A 22,356-nucleotide genomic window follows, 5' to 3' on the forward strand; every position below is an offset into this window, starting at 1 on the left:
ACATGTAGGCTATATAGATGCTCTGTAGATGCTCTGACAGATAGGCTTACATGTGCTGACAGATACTTGCGCTGTTGAATGAGATCTGTTTTCCTCAGTGCATAACTTACATTTCACAGGTATATCTGTAAATATTAGAAGGTCATGCGCGCCAAACAGACAGAGCAATAGAACAGGAGCGCAATAATTCTGACTAAAATATACATTAAAATATACAATGAACGTAAATCTTTTTGATTACCACCATGTATCTTTTAGTGGGTGGACCTGCAAGCCACATGCGGGACTACACGTGATCTCATGGCCCATGAATGGGTGAGACAGACCCCGTGTCACCGCCCTGACCCCTCCCTCCTAAGTGGGCAGGGCCATGAACTTTCCAATTACAGCTCGAAATACAAGCGTCTCCGTGTCATTACTTTCTCGGGTGGTACACAAACTACATGCCCCTCTTCGACCGTCTCTCCCACCAGTGGAGCAGAGCACAAATCCAGATTTTAAAATTCAAAACCTACAACAAGAATATAGCAAAGTCTTCTGTTTGTCTGTGTTTCTCCAAAAGTCTCCTTTGTGAACTTCGCATCAAAGCCCTGACGAACAAAAGCGGCCAGCCGTCTGTCAAAGACAAGAGCGGATGGTATGTGGAGCCATCTGTTTTGGAGGACACCCAAAATCTTGTGTATGGGCCATACTTAGCTATCCCACAATTCCATTCCAGGAGTGCACTAGCCTCCTATTCACGCAGTGGGCCATATACTGCCCATCTCTTGGCTGGCATTTTTTTCCCTGTTACAATTAAGTAATTTATTCCTTTCTTCGCCCTCCTTTTTAATGAATCCAAGCCACAAACAAGCCCCAGTTGCTCCTATTCAAGGCTCGTGATTGCATCTGGCAGTAATTGCTGCAAAAGCTGAAGTGGGAGCAGGATGGAAGCACATTGTTTTGGGGGTAATAGGTGAAGACCTGCCTCTCTTGACCTGTAATACATTAGTGTCAGTGAACATTTGGCAGCCCTCAAATGATTAGCAATGAAGATGAATTGAGAGGGGAAAAAAAGAAAAAGAAAAAGAAAAAAAGGTAGAAAATCTGCCTCATCTGAAACACTGGAGCCTGCATACATTTGCATGCTGATTAGTTGTTCTTTTGTCTGTGCTCCTAATTATTATGACACATAATGTCTTCATCATGCAAGATTCAGATCTGTCTTGTTCAGAATTTATGTAGGGAAGGGGGGGGGGGGGAACGTTTATTGATTCTACATGGAAGTAGTTTTTGTTGTGCTTGCTTTTGTTGTGCGTTCTCCTTTTTTTAACGTTTCCCATTAATTGAACACAAATTGGATTGCCTCCGACTAGTGCGTTGCGTTTTAGGGAGAGTTTTGAAAAATCATATTTGTTTTGCTCTTGTTGACAAACACGCAGGTAACCTCCTCACTTCATGCTTGGGTGGATATGCATTTGGCTCCTTTTTTAGCATCTCTGGCAGGGGTGGTGAAGCCTAATGCATCCTGGAGCTTCCAAAAGGTGTAGCTGAAAACGAGGCAAAAAAGAAATCATCATCATTTGCTGTTGTGTCTTCATAGGCACCTTGACGACACATTTTAGATATATTTTATTTTTAGTTTCATTTCCTAATTCTCACAGATCACTCCATTTACAGATATGGGGGATAAATCTCCAGATTAGAGATTACGCTGAGTGCCAGTTTTTGGAATCAGGGTGTTAAGGCTGTATGTCTTCATCTGGCAGGGACACCTAATGTCATTTGCGTCATTAAGTAGAGACTCGGCAACTGTTGTTTTTCTCCCAAAATATCAGCGACTAAGCAAATATGGGAAGTGTGATATTGAACATGAACTCAAATAATTTAAATATACAACATAGGCCTATCCAAAATGTCATAACATTTTGATTGTTTAGAGGTTGCTCAGGCGACGGAGGTTTGCATAAGTATTAACTTTATCTGAGACATAAGATGAATAATAACAGAAATAAGAAAATATTTGACTTAGTATAAAATCAATATGCATTGGCTCAGATAATATATTTATCAATACTTCGCACATCATGGTTTGAGAAATTGCTGACAATTCTTCTCAAACTTGAGAATTGCGAGTTTACTGATATCTTTTTCTCAGGACAAACATCTGAGAAGCAGGAGGCTCAATTTGTTTTCCATTTCATCTCATTTGTTTTTACTGTAGATGAGACGATTGGACACATTAAATACCTCATTTGTGATTGGTCTTTCCTGTCACATAGAATAAGATTAAAAGCTCAAGAGGTCCAACATGCTAAAATAATTAACTCATCAACTTCAGTGCGGGCAGTTCATTTTTGTTTTTAATCATCATATCCAAACGTTCCATCCTCTCCCAGCATGTGGATTATACTGGACTCTGGAGATCTGACAGCAGAGGGAGCTCAACAGACCAACCTCAGCTTCTCAACCCACTCTCTCTCTCTCTCTCTCTCTCTCTCTCTCTCTCTCTCTCTCTCTCTCTCTATCTCTCTCTCTCTCTCTCTCTCTCTCTCTCTCTCTCTCTCTCTCTATCTCTCTCTCTCTCTCTCTCTCTCTCTCTCTCTCTCTCTCTCTCTCTCTCTCTCTCTCTCTCTCTCTCTCTCTCTCTCTGCTAAATAAATAAACAAACTACAGTGTCTTTTTTCATGCTTCTTTGATGAAGAGAAAGTTTGAAGAACACTATTCATTTGAAATAGGCTAGAAACCATTTGTAAAATTATAATGTCTTTACTATCACTTTTGATCAATTTGATGACTTGTATACACTCTGAAAAAAAAAATTAATACAAAGCTGTCACTGGGGCAGTACCCTAAGGTACAAAAGGTATATATTAGCACCTTTTAGCTTTTGTACCTTAGGGTTTACTCTTTTATGATGACCTTGTTTTACAATTAAAAATCACTTATATATTAATATAAATTTATATACCTAATATTTTTGGAGGGGAGACAAAGGCAAAAAAAGTAAGTAATACAACTGTCCTGATATCATTATCATAATGAAGAAAAAAGCCTTACCGTAAAAGAAAAACTTATCAAGTAGTATGGTGTATTTCTATTTCATTATTATTACAAAGAAAGAAAACTGTTTCACTGCTTTATAAAAATTAAAACAGAAAGAATAAAAAAATAAAGAAATAAACCTTTGCCCACCAAAGTCATGTGCAGAACACGTGCACAAAAACAGGAAGTGATGTTTAAGGGGTTAGCTCAGGATGTATGTGTATGTGTATATATATATATATATATATATTTTTTTTTTTTTTTTTTTTTTTTTTTTTTTTTGTGAGGAGAAAATAGGCCATTACTTTTTACTTGTTGGTTACACCACACGCTATTTAAAAAAAAATAATGATAGAACTAGATTTGTTTCTTCCTTTTTCTATCATGGACTCTATTACATGTCATTGACCAAGGCTTAAACCTTATATTGGAAGCTGTAATTAAAACTATCTACCCAGCATCTTGAATATACTGCATCAGATAGCAGTACATATGGTTGAAAGGACATGCATCCTAAGACCCACACACTGCCGCTGCTCTGTCCCGGAGGACCAGCGGCCCTCAGACGTGCAGAGGCGCAGAGGAAGCGAGGAGCACTATGTCTGCAGCTACGTCAGCCAGTTAATTTGTTTACTGCCGGCATTTAGCCATCCGACGTACTCCAGGGGCACCTGAACACTTGGTAAAGACAATAATTATCCGGCCCACTGGAGGACACACACACACACACCCCTGAATGCAGTTCCTTTTATAACTAAGCTTATTAACTGTTCAATAGATTGTTATGCATGTTTTTTTTTACTTCAAAAACACAGCGTGCCATAGCACACTCTCAGAGGGCCCGCAGTGCTAACCGAGCGCATACCGCTCCTTGTTCCTCTCATGAAAAGGTCTTGTTGCAGTCGCAGTCCGTGAAATGTGCTTTATTTGATTACTCGTGCTCCACTGTACTCGTTTTTCCATGTGACTCGCTGTACCGTCAAGAGACTGAGCTTTCGCTAACATGTTTCAAACTAATAACCATTGTTTAAAATGTTCACTCTTTTATGAGAATGGCACTTTGTATGAGCAAAGAGAATTTCATAGAGTGAACTGAAACACTTGCACAGCTATGTGTGTCAGTATATTTCATTGTTGATCTTTGAGGGGGGAAAAAAGTGACATGAAGTTTGAGCTGTAATTTGGACAATTGTGATAATTTAGACAATTACCCTTGCCATTAAAAATCTTACTACAAAGTACCAGTGTGACCCCTTTAATTAGTTATGACAAATTCAAATAGGGTATTTGATAATGTATCAATTTTCACTGAAACAAAAATACCCTTTTTCAAACTTGTAGAGTCTGAAGTCATAAAGGAGTGCTGTTATACGAATTGACAAAAAGGGTCTGAAGGAGGTTCTTCTTTTTCATCATTTAAATTAATTGAGATGGATTCCTTGATACGCAGATTATCACACACACTTGATCATTTCGATCAATTATCATGTTGATATTGAGGAGAATGTAAAGGTTTTGCATTACATGATTAGCCTACTTGAAGCCCTTTAAATGAGTATATACAGGTCCTTCTCAAAAAATTTGCATAATGTAATGAAGTTCATTATTTTCCATAATGTACTGTTAAAAATTAAACTTTCATATATTTTAGATTCATTGCACACCAACTGAAATATTCAGGTCTTTTATTGTTTTAATACTGATGATTTTGGCATACAGCTCATGAAAACCAAAAATTCCTATCTCAAAAAATTTGCATATTTCATCCGACCAATAAAAGAAGTGTTTTTAATACAAAAAAAGTCAACCTTCAAATAATTATGTTCAGTTATGCACTCAATACTTGGTCGGGAATCCTTTTGCAGAAATGACTGCTTCAGTGCGGCGTGGCATGGAGGCAATCAGCCTGTGGCACTGCTGAGGTGTTATGGAGGCCCAGGATGCTTCGATAGCGGCCTTAAGCTCATCCAGAGTGTTGGGTCTTGCGTCTCTCAACTTTCTCTTCACAATATCCCACAGATTCTCTATGGGGTTCAGGTCAGGAGAGTTGGCAGGCCAATTGAGCACAGTAATACCATGGTCAGTAAACCATTTACCAGTGGTTTTGGCACTGTGAGCAGGTGCCAGGTCGTGCTGAAAAATGAAATCTTCATCTCCATAAAGCTTTTCAGCAGATGGAAGCATGAAGTGCTCCAAAATCTCCTGATAGCTAGCTGCATTGACCCTGTCCTTGATAAAACACAGTGGACCAACACCAGCAGCTGACTGTGGGTACTTGACACTGGACTTCAGGCATTTTGACATTTCCTTCTCCCCAGTCTTCCTCCAGACTCTGGCACCTTGATTTCCGAATGACATGCAAAATTTGCTTTCATCCGAAAAAAGTACTTTGGACCACTGAGCAACAGTCCAGTGCTGCTTCTCTGTAGCCCAGGTCAGGCGCTTCTGCCGCTGTTTCTGGTTCAAAAGTGGCTTGACCTGGGGAATGCGGCACCTGTAGCCCATTTCCTGCACACGCCTGTGCACGGTGGCTCTGGATGTTTCTACTCCAGACTCAGTCCACTGCTTCCGCAGGTTCCCCAAGGTCTGGAATCGGTCCTTCTCCACAATCTTCCTCAGGGTCTGGTCACCTCTTCTCGTTGTGCGGCGTTTTTTGCCACACTTTTTCCTTCCCACAGACTTCCCACTGAGGTGCCTTGATACAGCACACTGGGAACAGCCTATTTGTTCAGAAATTTCTTTCTGTGTCTTACCCTCTTGCTTGAGGGTGTCAATGATGGCCTTCTGGACAGCAGTCAGGTCGGCAGTCTTACCCATGATTGCGGTTTTGAGTAATGAAACAGGCTGGGAGTTTTTAAAAGCCTCAGGAATCTTTTGCAGGTGTTTAGAGTTAATTAGTTGATTCAGATGATTAGGTTAATAGCTCGTTTAGAGACCCTTTTCATGATATGCTAATTTTTTGAGATAGGAATTTTGGGTTTTCATGAGCTGTATGCCAAAATCATCAGTATTAAAACAATAAAAGACCTGAAATATTTCAGTTGGTGTCCAATGAATCTAAAATATATTAAAGTTTAATTTGTATCATTACAATATGGAAAATAATGAACTTTATCACAATATGCTATTTTTTTGAGAAGGACCTTTACTAGAACAAATAATATAAATAATATCCACATTTGTGGTGAATGTTGGCCATTATGTTTGAGAACCTGCAATGGCAAAGGTAGTAAAAAAAGTTATGAAGCTCATAAATCGACATAAATTGGGGTCAATTCATTATTCTAAATGTTTTTGAAAGTTGCTTAACAAGACAGCATTTATTTGATAAAATACAGTAAAACTACAGTAACACTAATATTGCGAAATATTATTACAATTTAAAAATAACTGCTTTCTTGTTTAATATATTTTAAAATATATTGTAATTTACTCCAGTGGTTATTCTGCAGCTTAATATTTTTGTGGAAATATTCTTTGATGAATAGAAAGTTCAAAAGAACAGCAAATTACTTTACTGTCAGTTTTGATCAATTTAATGCATCCTTGGATTCCTTGCTGATTAAAAGTATTAATTTCATCAAAAAAAAAAATTTCTTACTGACCTCAAACATTTGAAAGGTACATAGTAAGTGTGTTTGGAGTTGAAGTCTAATGAAATCATTAAAATAAACCATGGAATGACATCTAAGACATGAATACATCCAGAGAATATAGAGATTTACATGCAAAGAATACATGTTTCCAGTTAATAGCATGCTAAACTGTTGGTCAAAATGCCAGTTTATCTTGGGTATCCTTGATGCACAAAGCCAGCATGCAAAGCCTCAGCATGTACTCAGAGCAAATGCATTTCCCAAGGCCTGGTCTCCGTTGACTTCAGCTTTTAAGTGTTCCATATATTATCCCTGCTCAAGCAGCTCATACAACAAACAACATTGGGGCTAACCCTCAGATACAACAATGAATACATCTAGAGCAAAAGCAAGCACATGGGCAAAGATGGAGTGAATGGAGGTATTGAAGCGATGACCATCATCGTTACAGTCACACTAATTGATACAGAAAACTACCATACTTAATGTTTTCTAAAATGCTTTCTTGGTTTCGTATGTTGATCCAAAACATATGTGATCATTCGAATTGGTGCATTTCAATTTTTATTTAAAGCAACAACAACCAAAAATAGAGTTATGACCTTATGGATAACGTACAACGATCTGACAAGAAAAACCAGTAAAAAAAAAATTGTGGTAACAAATTTCACAAACATTAGGGAGAGGACCTCACACACAATAATAAAAGATTCTAAAAAAAATAGAAATTAATTAATTTAGGGGCCAACTGCAAAAAAACAAAAATATTTTTGGTTCACATCGTCAATGTCGTAAAAGACAATAGCTCACCTGATTCATTTATAATTTGTTTTTTTTTGTAGAATTTCTGCATAATTTGTGTGTAAGTATTTTTTATTGTTTATTTTTGTGTGAAGTCTGGTATGATTCTTAATGTACACATATAGTTTTTATGCTATTGAGCTATATGTGCTTTTTTTAAATCAACTTTTTGATTTTATCAAATGTAATACGGCAACTACAAAAAAACAACAAAAAAACACTGATGACGATGTGAATCTGAAATGTTTTGTCTATGCATTTGGCCTCTAAATAAAGTATTTTTGTAAGAAATCTTCCACTAGTATGTGTGGCGAGCTCCTCTCCTTGTCGAACTTTGATGTATTTAACATTTTAAAACAATTTTTTCAGTTTTTGGCACTTATGTTCTACAACCATTTGGCCATTTTTGTTATGACGGTGGAGGTGAACCCAAGGCAGACAGGATGCAGTGACACAAAGTTTATTATGAACAGAAAACAGAGAAAACAAAACCCACGAGGGGGCAAACAACACTGGTAGGGAAAATAAAGACTAACAACACTAGACTAAGACTGAACAGTAAACTAGACAATAAACTCACAGCAGATACAAGACTAAACAGCTCTTAGACCAAACTCTTACAGGATACTCACAAGGGTGATTACAAAGTATGAAACAACATCAAACAATGAACCGGCACAAGACAGCAAAGACAAGGGGATTAAATAGGGAACACTAATAACGAGGACAGGTGAAACTGACTAGACAATAATGACAAGACGAGGGTAACAAGGGGGCGGAGTTAAATAACGAGACAACACAAGCACATGGCCCAAACAACAGACCATGCGCTTGTACACAAAACATGGGTCTGTCATGATCCTGCCACAAGACTAGGAAAAATCAAGGACATGATGGCAGAACCATGACAATTTTAAACAATTTCAAGGAAACAGCAAGTAACATTGACATGTGAAATTTTTGATGTAAAGAAAACCCTGAAATGGTATTTCATTTTATTGTAAAGCATATTTCAATAATATTTTATTTATTTACAACTTCGTAAAACTGTCCTACAGTTACTGTTTTTTATGAAAGCCCATTTCCGCCACATGAAAAAAAAATTGCTTTGGCAGGGTTTTTCCTGCTATGAAAATATTTTGGCGGCTGCCAAAATGAATCTTTGTCCTGTCAAAGATGTATTTGATAGTTTAACATGACGATAATCTGCAGTTCTGCAGTACCACTTTTAAACTGTCATGTGAGTGTTTAAGCGCTTTGTGAAGAGTATCAAAAGTTTCTTCTTCAGCGTTGAGCTTCAGCCAATCACAGGAATATCTGTTTGGCGCGTGAACGCAATGGCCAATGGCCACAATGCCTTTAATTATAACAAACAAAGTATAAACACATTGTTAATGAGAGATTTATTGCACAGCTTAGACAGCTTCATTGATTATAACGGGAGTTTTCACAAGAGTGCAGCTTGGTGTACCTCGCGTTGTAATTGACAGCTTCAGTGATTATAATGGCAGTGATCTTGCTCGCTTTCTGTAAATAGGTAGCCTATATATTTTTCTTCATGCTGCCAACTACCCATTGCGAAGTTTTTGGATTGAAAACCGTATTTAAAGTACCCCTGTAGTCAACAATTTTATCCCTTAATACTAATCTTTGATCGCCAAAATTACATGGGCTATTTAAAAGTTTTTTCCTCTAAAAAAAATTCTTCATGTCTTAAAATAGCTTGAAAACACCCTTGTTTCATTTAGTATATGCAGATACATGAATATGCTAATTAGCCCCGCCTCCACTCCTGCCAGCTCACAGATTCACTCGGCCAACTTACTGAGGTAAACGCTACACAATGGTATTGCTGTTTACAACGTCAAACACATAACAGTTATTAATGTGATTATCCTTTTCTTTGACTATCAAACAGCTAATAATGCGTTACTAGCGTTACACAAAACATGTTCCCGTTTGCCTTCTAACAATCCACAGAAACGCTTTGAACAACTCAGAACGTCAGTGGAGAAAGGCATATTGTTCATCATAACATCATAATTTACATCATACACCAGCTATATTGTTAAATCTACTTGATTTTTTAAATCAACAGAAAAATATACCGGGATAACCTGGCTTCTCTCGAGACTCCCCTGCTAGTTTGCTGTTAGTGATTACCATATTGATTGTGATAACCATAAATAGACGGAACAAAACAATCTGATACTGACATACATGTCAAATGATCTGTGCATTAAGTCTAGGATTGTAAACGCAAAATTATAGACCAGCCACTTTTTCTATGTAATGTGTTACTTTATTGTTAATTTTATTGCTAACTTTTCAAATCAGTCACTCAGTTACTTCACTGGGCTAACAGTTAATGGGTAGGGTATTTTACTGTATGTGTGGATAGCCATGTTCGTCCTCCACCACTAAAGACCATTTTTGATCTAGGAAAAACCCTGTTTGGTAAATCACAATTATGACACAAAAAAAAGCCAAAATTATGAAAAAGTTGAAATTGACATAAACAGTCCATTTTTGTATAACTTTTTATCTTTTAATTTTGACTTTTGTCATGATTCCATCTTCTCATAATTGCTTTTGTCAAAATTATGACTTCTCTCATAACGTTTACCTTTTTACATATTCATTTTTGCGTTATGGCATAATTACACATTTCCAAAGCATTGTTTTTATTTATGTGGCAGAAATGGGATTTTAGAGGTTCTGCAATATAAAAGATCCATAAAAATAATGAAAAAACACAACATTTTATTAAGTGATATGCTTTTCCTCTGGTATTATAAAAAAAATATCCTTTACAATTAAAATACAATTGTGGAAAACCTTTATTGCTGCATACAGCTTTCTTTCCTGTAGCAATCCTTTGCCAACATTATTACAAGGTATTATAAACAGAAAGTCAGATAATTCTCAAGAAAAAAAATGCTTAAAAGTTGCAAAACATTCCCACAGTTAAAAGTACCCTGGGAGAGTGTGTTCTCTTTGAGTCTCACGTCTCCTCTTGCACCTCCAAGGTAGCGTAATTTCAGGTTAAGGAAGGTGGAGCGTAAAACATGGAAGCTGCCCATTTTCCTCAGGATGATGAAAATTGATCCAACATTTCATATCATAACTGTCATATTATTTTCATTATTCCTGCCTGCAAGAATGTGGTATTAACACTAATGCAAACTCAGGTAAGGTAATTGCCACTAATGGATGTGAAGGACTCTAAAATTGGATGTCATTAAAGCCGTCAACACATTCTCTGGATAGTTCAATTGTGTGGCTATGCACTAAGAGAGGAAGAGGGTGGTAGAGAGACAGAGAGAGAGAGAGAGAGAGAGAGAGAGAGACAGACAGTGTGAGTATTAAACATATGGCAGTATGGAGAAAAGAGGTCAGCACAAGCAAATTGAGGTTATGCATGTAAGAAACTTTCAGGCACAAATCACACGTAATAAGATTCTTACTCTCAGCTCTAATCTATGTGTTCCAAGGCAATTTGATGGGGTTTTTTTTGCACTTTCAGGAGAGAAGTAACCACACTCCTATTAGTTTGAAACTATATACTGTTAGCAAAACCAAAAAAAATGGAGGAAAACAGATGACATTCACGTTGTTTAGACTTGTTTTTCTCTTTAAAAAGAAAATCTGTACAAAATACAAGTACAACCACACAGTCATTTTTAAGACTTCAAAAATGCAACAGTAAAATTTTCATTGGAAAACGTCTACGGTTACGTATGTAACCCTCGTTCCCTGAGTAGGGAACGGAGACGTTACGTCGGATGACGACGAATGGGGTTTCGCTTAGAAAGCCTATCAACTTCGAGTATTACAAAACGAGCCAATGGCAAAGAAATGCCATGGGTCTGCGGAATTTGCATGGCGTAACTCCGCCCCACCTCGTGGGTATAAAAGGAGGAAGCCGGCAGCAAGCAGATATGTTTCTTCGCTGAGGAGCCAAGACTGAGCTCAGGCGATCCCCGCGGTACAGCGGAAAGTGGCAGGCAGACGTAACGTCTCCGTTCCCTACTCAGGGAACGAGGGTTACATACGTAACCGTAGACGTTCCCTTTCGTTGTCACTCCGAGTTACGTCGGATGACGACGAATGGGGTTACCAGTCTAATCACGCCACCTTCTCAGCTGTCTTCCAGTGCCCTGCGTAATCGAGATCCCTGTCAGCCTGGACAAAGGACTCCATATAACACAGGAATACCAAGGTACACTGGGAAGCATATCCCAAGCTAGGGGAAGTATGCAATTAATGCCAGCCCGGAGGGGGGGGACTTAGAGAATACACATATGACCCGAAGGAAGCATATGGGAAACACTGGGGTGTCCAGCCGCAGGTGGAATATTTCAACCCCAGGGGTGGCAAGGTGGCTTGCCAAGGGAAAGACACACGCTCAGAGAGGCTTACAGTGGAAATACACATGTGGGGGTCGCTCAGAGGAGGGACCATGCACACGGGAGGCACCTAGCCGACGCACAGGCAATAGACACTGGCGCCGACGTCAGGAGTGCTGGAGGAGCTCAGGGCTTTCGGAGAAGCTCACCTGAGAAAATATCGCACGTATCCAGTCCGTGGAGTGGAATGGCGAGCAAGCGAAGACACCTGAGCGGGTCCGGTACTAGCTGGTTGAAGCGAGTACACGAGAGGACACAGGCTCCACTCGGAGATTATAGAATCTGGCGAATGTGTTAGGTGTCGCCCAGCCTGCAGCTCTGCAGATGTCTGTTAGCGAGGCGCCATGCGCTAGAGCCCAAGAGGACGCCACACTCCGGGTGGAGTGGGCAGTCACACCAAGGGGGCACGGTCGACCTTGCTGCTGGTAAGCCAAGGCAATGGTGTCCACTATCCAGTGAGACAACCTTTGCTTGGAGAGAGCCTTTCCCTTCAGCTTCCCACCATAACAGACAAAGAGCTGGTCTGAGGTCCTGAAACACTGCGTTCTGTCTACATAGGCGCGGAGAGCGCGTACTGGACAGAGCAGTGCCAAGGCTGGGTCTGCCTCCTCCGAGGGCAGCGCTTGCAGGTTCACCACCTGGTCCCGGAAGGGAGTGGTAGGAACCTTGGGCACATATCCAGGCCGGGGTCTCAGGATCACGTGAGAGTAAGCCGGCCCAAATTCCAGGCACGCTTCGTCAACGGAGAATGCGTGCAGGTCCCCAACCCTCTTGATGGAGGCCAGTGCAACCAGGAGCGCTGTCTTCATAGACAGGAACTTAAGCTCAACTGATTGCAGGGGCTCAAAGGGAGCACTCTTCAGGGCAGTTAGAACCACTGAGAGGTCCCAAGAGGGAACGAGAGGAGGACGAGGAGGATTCAGTCTCCTCGCTCCTCTCAGGAACCTGATGATCAGGTCGTGCTTCCCCACCGACTTACCTTCGATGAGGTCATGATGTGCGGCAATGGCGGCAACATAGACCTTCAGGGTGGAGGGAGACAGCCTTCGCTCCAGCCCCTGTTGAAGGAAGGAAAGCAAAACACTGATCGAGCATCTCCGGGGGTCTTCTCGGAGAGAAGAGCACCAGTTGACGAAGAGGTTCCACTTCAACGCATAGACGTGTCTCGTGGACGACGCTCTAGCGGAAGTGATGGTAGCCACCACCGCTGGTGGTAGGGTACTCAAACCTGCCTCGTCCCATCCAGGAGCCACACGTGGAGGTTCCAAAGATCGGGACGAGGGTGCCATAGGGTGCCCCGTCCCTGAGAAAGAAGGTTCTTCCTCAGAGGGATCGGCCAGGGAGGTGCTGTCGCGAGGAGTACTAGTTCGGGGAACCAGGTCCGGTTGGGCCAGTAAGGGGCAACCAGAATGACCTGCTCCTCGTCCTCCCTGACCTTGCGCAAAGTGTGCGCAAGAAGGCTCACTGGGGGAAACGCATACTTGCGGCCCTGCGGCCAGCTGTGCGCCAGAGCATCTGTGCCGAGCGTGCCCTCGGTCAGGGAATAGAACTGGGCGCAGTGGGTCGAGTCGTGAGAGGCAAACAGATCTATCTGCGCGTCCCCGAACTGGTCCCAAATCAGCTGAACCGACTGGGGATGGAGTCGCCATTCTCCAGGGAGGGGCTGAAGCCGTGAGAGCTCGTCGGCTGCACAGTTCAGCGCTCCGGGAATGAAGATGGCTCGAAGCGACCTCAGATGCTTCTGACTCCATAGGAGGAGGTGGCGAGCGAGTTGTGACATACGGCGGGAGCGTAGACCACCTTGATGGTTGATGTACGCTACAGTGGCGGTATTGTCTGAGCGGACTAGTACGTGTTGACCCCTGAGCAACGCCCGGAAGCGGTGCAGGGCAAGGCGTACTGCCAACAACTCGAGGCAATTGACATGCCACAGCCGCTGGGGTCCTGTCCAGGAGCCCGCAGCAGCATGTCCATTGCACATGGCGCCCCAGCCCGTGGTGGAGGCATCTGTTGAGACAACAACATGCCGGGAAGCTCGAGCCAGGGGGACACCGGCCCTGAGAAAATCGAGGTTCGACCACGGGGTGAAGAACTGACGGCAGGTCGGAGTAACTGGTACTCGGAACGTGCCGTGTTGCCATGCCCACCTCGGGACTCGGTCGCGAAGCCAAAGCTGAAGCGGTCTCATATGAAGCAATCCGAGCGGCGTGACCGCGGCTGCAGATGCCATATGCCCCAGGAGCCTCTGAAAAAGTTTCAGTGGAACCGCACTCTTGCCCTCGAATTGTCTTAGGCAAGTCAGCAGTGACTGCGCGCGCTCGCTCGTAAGCTGCGCGGACATGGCGACCGAGTCGATGTCCATACCGAGAAAAGAGATCCTCTGCACGGGGCAAAGTTTGCTCTTCTCCCAGTTGACCCGAAGGCCCAGACGGGCTAGGTGCCGGAGCACTAGGTCCCTGTGTTCGCAAACCTGATCTCGAGAGTGAGCTAGGATCAGCCAGTCGTCGATATAACTCAGGATGCGAACCCCTTGCTCTCGAAGGGGAACAAGGGCCGCCTCGACGACCTTCGTGAAGATGCGAGGAGACAGGGCTAGCCCGAAAGGGAGAACCGCGTACTGGTATGCCTGCCCCTCGAAAGCAAACCGGAGGAACGGTCTGTGTCGAGGAAGAATGGAGACATGAAAGTAGGCGTCCTTCAGGTCGATCGCTGCAAACCAATCCTGGGGCCGTATGCATTCGAAAACGCGTTTGGCGGTGAGCATCTTGAACGGCATCCGATGAAGGGAGCGGTTCAGCACGCGCAAGTCCAGGATTGGCCGTAACCCACCGGTTTTCTTGGGGACAATGAAGTAGGGGCTGTAGAAGCCGGACCTCATCTCGGCTGGAGGGACAGTCTCGATTGCACCCTTCGCCAGCAGGGTGGCAATCTCTGCTCTCATGATAGGGGCATTGCCACCGACCAAAGTGGAGCGGACTCCCCTGAAGCGGGGAGGAGACCGTGCGAACTGAATCGCATAGCCGAGCCTGACGGTACGCGCGATCCAGTGGGACAGACGGGGAAGCTCTAGCCAGGCTCCCAGGAACTGAACCAACGGGATCATGCGGGCCACAGGCGTCCCCCCGGAGGGGCAGCGAGGCGGAGTAACTGGCCCAGATGTGGACGGCATAGCGGCCCGGAGAGGGGGCACAGTTAGCAACCGCACCCTGGCAGAGGGGGCCAGGGGAGGACCAGGCTGGTCGTCCCGCGGGGGCCTGCTCTGCCAGGGGTCTGGCGACAGAGGGGGACAAGGGCGAAGCGGTCCGTGGACGGCACGCCGTGTCAACCGCCTCTGGGACAGAGGGGGGCGAGGAGAGCACGGCTTGTGGGCGGCGCTCTGTGTCGCCCGAGAACTCTGTGAGCTCAGGGAAGAGGGGATTGTTTCTGTCTTTAACCACATTAGGGTGCTGCCCACCCGTGGGTGAGCAGCGGGGAGTGGAGAACAAAAGATTCTCCCCCGGCCCTCCACCGGGGGAAGGAGTGGTCCTGCTACCACCTCCTGAGAAACAATCATCATCCCTGAGCAGCCCGTCTCAGGAGCGCCGCTTGGCCCGGCGTTTAGCGGGGGGCGGGGCAGGAGAGGGCTGTGGCGCCTTCTTACGGCTTCCTCCGCGACCGGCCCTGGGTGGAGGCTGCTGCGTGGTCCGGGCGGGAGGGGCGGGAGCCGCAGGAGGGCGCCCTCGGCGGGAAACAGGTCGAGGCGTCTGCCCGGCCGGCAAGGTGGAGGCAGCAGCGGGCCGGCGGGGCAGAATGTGTTTGATGGCCTCGGTCTGTTTCTGGGCAGTTGAAAACTGTTGGGCAAAGTCTTCAACTGCACCGCCGAAGAGGCCGGCCTGGGACAAGGGGGCGTTAAGCAGACGGGTCCGCTCAGCGTCCCGCATGTCAGCCAGGTTCAGCCACAGATGTCGCTCCTGGACCACAGCTGTGGACATCACCAAACCCAGGGAGCGCGCGGTAACCTTCGTCGCCCGGAGAGCAAGGTCGGTCGCGGCGCGCAGCTCATCAAAGAGCCCTGGGTTTGTCCTACCCTCGTGCATGTCTCTGAGCATCTGGGCCTGGTAGACCTGCAGAGTGGCCATAGCATGCAGTGAAGCAGCCGCCTGTCCCGCCGCTCTGTAAGACTTCGCCACCAGGGTCGACGAAAATCTACAGGCTTTGGATGGGTGCTTAGGCTCGCCCCGAGAAGAAGCACTCTGCGGACATAGTTGCATGGCAACAGAGCGTTCAACCGGGGGAAGCCCAGTGTACCCACGGGCAGCTGCCTCATCGAGGGGAGGAAAGGCGGATGAGACCAGCGAGCGGTCCCGAGAAGACAGGGGGGTCTTCCAGGACTTCGAGATCTCATCATGCACATCCGGGAAGAAAGGTATTGGGGTTTGCCGAGGACGAGGGTCGGCGGCCTTACCCAAAAACCAATCGTCCAGCCGCGAGCGCTCAGGACAGGGTGGAGGCCTCCACTCAAGTCCGATGCTCGCGGCTGCCCGGGAAAGCATGGCCGTCATCTCCGGATCAGACTCGAGCACAGCCGTATGCACACCGGAAGGTGGCAGCTGTGACGAGCCCTCACTTCCAGAAGAGTCAAACCCGCCTAGTGATGCTGCAACAGACATGGCATCTTCCTCTGTAGCTTCAACTGAAGCCCGCGGGCCACCAGAGGGTAGACCCGCGGGAATCAGCAGTTCACTAGCGGGCACCGTCATTGAAGAGGGGGGCTGGGGTCGCGGACACATAGTCGGCGCCTTGTTCCAGACCGTAACCCTCAGATCACCCTGGCCACCAGCCGCAGGACGGGGGGTGGATGAGGGGACTCTCACTCTTGCGAGTTCACGGAGTCTCGACCGTAATGACGCGATGGTCATGTTCCCACAGAGAGAACATGAGTCATCCACGAGCGCTGCTCTAGCATGATCAATGCCCAAACATACTATGCAACGCTCGTGCCCATCAGAGTCCGATACCAATCTGCCGCAACCAGAAGTACACGGGCGAGACATCTTTAAAAAGACGTGCCACGTGTAAGCTCTTTTAGTGAGAGAAAACTCAAGTGTTGAAGCACCCGGGGAGAAACGCACCGACTGGCAGACCACTGCAACAGATCAGCAGGAAGCACGCTCTCGCCGTAGATCGCCGTCACACCAACACTCGAGGTACTCGTTTGTAAAGCTGACAATTCAGAGATGGCTTGTGGAGAGAAGAATACACTTGGCTCCGAAGCGAAAACATATCTGCTTGCTGCCGGCTTCCTCCTTTTATACCCACGAGGTGGGGCGGAGTTACGCCATGCAAATTCCGCAGACCCATGGCATTTCTTTGCCATTGGCTCGTTTTGTAATACTCGAAGTTGATAGGCTTTCTAAGCGAAACCCCATTCGTCGTCATCCGACGTAACTCGGAGTGACAACGAAAGGGAACTGTGTTACCATATGCTGTGAAAAATTCTAATTAAAATACTTAAATTGTTTATCACGTTTAATTTCATTTAATTAATTTTACTGTAAAGTAGTCAAATTTATAGAGGTTTTGCAAGTAAAAACTTTGAACTTATACCATATAATTATAAATGGGGGGGGGACTAAAGGAGACGCACGCTGGTGTGGAGAGTTAAGTTCAGCACTTGCCTGTATGCTACCTGCACGTTTGCTTAACCATACAAAGTATTCATTGACGTCTCAGACTCGTGTGAACATTTGAATTATTTAAACAAACAAACAAACATGTAAAAAAAAAACATTTCATTATTTGATTTAAATATAATTTAATTTATCATTTATGTTATTAATAATGTACATTAGAATGTTTTGTGGTTTCTGTTTTTTAATGTTTATTTACAGTTGTCTGTTAACAATATATATCCACCAATATCACTTGATGAAATATTCAGTTGCACTGAATTTCTGGCAACCACAGCTGCCATTCGTTACCTTAAATTCAACAGGATATTTTTTTTACAGTTTAGATTGAGTAAATGCTGTTGGTAGAGGCATTTTATTAATAGGCACAATCAAAAAAAGGGCAACAAACTAAACTATTTTGTGTTATTTTTGTTATTTTTATGGACTCAAAAAATATTTGTTCCATGTTCCGCTGCAGAAAGAAAGTCGCATGGGTTTGGAAAGACATACGAATGAATAAATGATAGCAATTTTCAGTTTTGGATGAACTGTTACTTTAAAAAAAACAGCAACTAAAAATCAAAATCAAAGTTATTTGAACATTCATGTTCGCATTTGCATTCCAATTATTAAACATGTCACTCCACCGCTGCCAGACATTCAATGGAGAATGACATAAAAACTACAGCTATTAAGTGAAACTGATATCTTATCATGAAACAATGAACAGAGATTATACAACTGGTTAAACCATCTCAGTGTAATTAACAATCTAAGCGTTTTGATTAGCGCCACACCAATGTCATATATCTCCCAATTAAACTTCCCACGATCCCACGGGTCATGCTAATGTCATTTCTTACATGTATTTTACTTCAGCACACATAAAAGACAAGACAGTGATCCCAAGTTTTGCTCTGCCTCTTTCAAATCACAGCATGACAGCTATAAATTAAAGCATCATCCTGAAAGAGAGAGAGGACCATAAACAATGATTTTCAGTCACATTTGCACAATTTTTTCCCCCGTTGCTTAAAAAACATGGATGAGGTAAATGGCAGAGGAGTGAGAGTTAACCAGAGACCTCTCCGACTGCTCCTCAGAAGCGACTGGTGAAGGGAGATAATTGATGAGAGTGAAAGAATGGATTCTGTACTCTTAAATAACAGGATTTGCGGTAGCCTGCACATTAAGGTGTTCATAGCCAGTTAGCTGCTGATGACAAAAGGGACAGGAGGCGAGTATTCTACCCTGTCAGGAAGAGGCCACTGCAAAGTGTGCTCCGAGATGTCTCCTATTCATCTGCGCTGGGTAATTACTTCAAACCCTATATTACCATGGTAATGAGACGCTACAGCACTGTCAACCACTGCCAAGCAAAAAACAAGGCGATCTAGAAGAACTTCAGACCGATCTTTTGTCTGTTGGCAGAGATGAGCTGTCTAGTTTCAGAAAAGTGGATTCGGGAAGAAATCAGATTTTCTCATGATTTCTTCCTTTAATTGTTGAGATACTTTGTGCACAAATAACCATTTTGACATCGTTTCAAATGTGACCTCTTTTTCTTGGTCTGTTTATCATGCACCGTGATAGTCTACTTATTTGAACAATTGTATTTGTAATGAAAGGGTTCTTGTAGTGTTTTGGAACATGTTATGAGTTCATGAAGATTCTATATTTTCCGGTATTTAGCAAAGAGACAGTAAGTGCTTACTCTGCCTATAACGTCTAACATTGCAGTTCTATATATTACCTCGCCAAATGATTACGTTTTTTCAGACTACAACAGCAAAAAGAACCAAAACCCACAACGACACTGACCAAGCAAATAAATATAGTAAACAATAGGATAAAAACAACAAATTATTTCCATGTTTTTTGCCACAAAATTACATTTTATGTAGGTACGGAAAGCACTCTCTTTCTCCTGCTCTCTCTCCCACATACAGTACGCGCACACACACATACAGTATGCACACACTTGCACAGAAACGTGTTGTCAGTGCTGCTCTTAAGAATTTATCAGTAAATAGTTTAACAACTTAAAGGCATGCATTTTTTCGCTAGCGAGGCAACGGCAGATAAAGTTACAGTTTCGCTATTAGTAGGGAAGCTGCTGCTGAACTCTCTTGAGAGACGCACACACTCAGGTATTTCACAAAAGCTTAATCAATCTCTCTCTTTCTCTCCCTCTCTCTCTAAAACTGCATTAATAACCACATTAGACTGCTATCAGTGGCTGAAGCCTCTGTAACTAGCTCTAGAATGATGTTTTGGAACTAGCAAGGGAGGCTTGGAATGAGATGTGTAAGAAATTAATCCTACAAACAAGAGTGTTTTAAGGACAAAAACTGTCTTGAAATACGTCATCTGAACCATATTTTGAGGTGTGGTAACCGTAGTATAAGCGGAATAATTGACACTGGGGCTTTTAATTATTTCTTTTTAAAATGCACATCCGAGGTGCAACGCATTATTTTTCTAATAATTTGACGGCCCGTCGTCAATTATTCCTGAATAGTATAGAATACTGTTAAATGCTTGATTCTGATTGGTTGACAGATGTTCTAAGGTGTGCAATTATTTTCCAAGAAACGCAGTTATAGTTGTTCCAGGCAGGTCTTGAACACATTACAGCTCTATATCGCTTCGCCAAATTATTCAATTAATTCAAAGGTCCTTACAGCCAACAACTAGGAATGTCACGTCTATGAAATTTGGCTGATAATTAATTGTCTAAGAAATAATTGTGATTTTTGTGTGCTTCGTTCATTAAATAATTTTAAAAAGAAACTATTTTGATTAATTGAATCCTTTGTAAGTTGTAATTTATTCAATTTGGTAAATAACTGAAACACAACAAACTCTTCAATCACAGAAAAGGCTATAATACATATTTGGCTGGAAGGTGTGCATTAAAATGTTGAATGCACAAGTAGTTCCAGTCAGTTTAATCACCATATTAAATTAATGTACCTTCATTGAAGCACACACACAGACAATGAATTAGTCAAAAAGGCAGTTAATGTTCAATAAAAAATATTTCATTAAAATGCATTTAAAATAATAAAGGGTTAAAAAACTAATATTGATTGCTCTTTTATGTTAAATTGCTCCCCCTCCCTAATTTTTAAGGGCCAACATTCGATAACTGAACCGGTGATCTGCTTGTATCAAAGATCTATTTCTGAAGGACTGTTCTCAACATTATGATCATTGTCATCCAAATACTCCTAATACAAAAAGAGAGAGATACACATGACAAGTTGGCGGGCATTGAATCTCAAGTTACAAGTTGGTCCAATAAACAATTCAAATTTCAAATAAAACATCAGTTTCTCCAAGCTCTGCTCTGACTCTTTTCTAAGTGTGTGTATTATTCAGTCAGTTAGGGATCGGTGTCCGCATCACAAGCAGACCGGCACTTGTTGTGTGACAGGTATAACCTGTCCCAGACGTACAATATGTGTCTGACTGCCTCCTCACTTTTAAATGAATAAATCTTTTTTTGTGTGTGTGATGCGTGTTCAATAATGAAGTCCAAATCAAAATTTTATCACGATAGTTATTCCTGCCACAAAAAAAAACATTGTTTGCCTGAATGCGAATACTTAGAGAAACTAAGACAACTGTAATACAATTTGCATTTAATTAATTCTGAATGAATGGACTGTCAGTCATTTAGTTGAAGGTGTAATTTTGTTACTAGAAAACACTTTTGCAACTTTTAATTTGTTCTAGGTGGCGCAGACAGTATATTGATTCATTTGAAATTCCGTTCATTATCAGCATGAATAGATCAAGCTTTAGATGTGACATACCCAGAATTGTTTCACACAAGATGGCTTACAATAGCTAAACGTGTATTTTAAAAACCTGTCCTTTGTGTGTCCTTTTCACACACATATAATGACATGAAAAGACGTGTACCAGGTGAAGGTTAAATAAAGAATTAGATGGAAAAAAAACACTGTGTATAATTACTGGCCCCAGTTAATTTCTGGAGCACTAATGGAAGCACATGGAGGGGTGAAATGTCTTGGTTGCATCATTTTATCAGCTATATTTTCACTGAATCTCTCCGTCTCTTTGTCAAAAACAACCCACTCTGTCCTTCCAATTGTATCTCGTAATTATCCCTTATTGTTGATGACATTCTACATAGCATAAGTTCAGGTATAGAACAAGACAAAGCGCAGCCATTGAACCCATCAGGCTGAAAGTGGTTAAATTGTGACATCATCCAAGCTGCAGAAATTTCGAAAAACAGGAAATCAAATAATATTGAATAAACACATTTTAATTTAACGGGTGTTAAAAGTTTATAGCCCAAAAAAAAAAAAAAAGATGTCATGAAACCCAAAAGGACATTTTAGACAAGATGTCTAAACTGCTCTTTTCCAACAAAAGCGGATTTAAACTCAGACTTAAAGTCCCTGTAAAGGCAATTTAAAAAAAAAATTCTAAACACATTATAAATGTTAGAAATATATTGCTAAAACATATTACAAAGACTGTGAACTGTGAAGTTCTGAATTGTGGAGTTAGACCGTTAAACAGTTTTTCACCATTGCAATTTTCCGGATTTTTTGGGCGGGTCTAAATCAGGGCTCGATGACGCACTGGAGCCCCTGAGCTCCTGGACACGCTCCTACTTGATGACGCACTAGAGCCACTGAGGCTGGCCACTTTCCTAACAATATAAATAGAGCACATTCACATCGGTTTGGCGCTCAATCGCGAGTTACTGTCAGTACTATTATTAGTTACTACAGCCTACAGTTTGCTAGCTAGCTATGTCTTCGTCATGGAAATGCGTACTACCTGGATGCGATCATGTACAAAACAGATCGGTGTCCTTGTTTAAATTTCCTA

At 42.8% G+C, this 22,356-nt stretch overlaps 1 long non-coding RNA gene across 2 annotated transcripts in view; it reads left to right on the forward strand.

Moving 5' to 3' along the window:
• Positions 1-3,259: 3,259 nt before the first annotated feature.
• LOC143747286 (uncharacterized) overlaps positions 3,260-22,356 on the forward strand; it is a 35,069-nt gene continuing 15,972 nt past the window's right edge. The window contains exon 1 of one of the 2 annotated variants that reach the window (XR_013206703.1): positions 3,260-3,306. This is a non-coding gene — a long non-coding RNA (uncharacterized LOC143747286). The remainder of the gene's footprint in view (positions 3,307-22,356) is intronic. The other variant, XR_013206702.1, reaches the window with a different exon arrangement.

This window comes from Siphateles boraxobius, unplaced genomic scaffold (assembly GCF_051911475.1).
Source record: "Siphateles boraxobius isolate OS27281-9 unplaced genomic scaffold, OSU_SipBor_1 22, whole genome shotgun sequence".
NCBI classification, from domain to species: domain Eukaryota; kingdom Metazoa; phylum Chordata; class Actinopteri; order Cypriniformes; family Leuciscidae; genus Siphateles; species Siphateles boraxobius.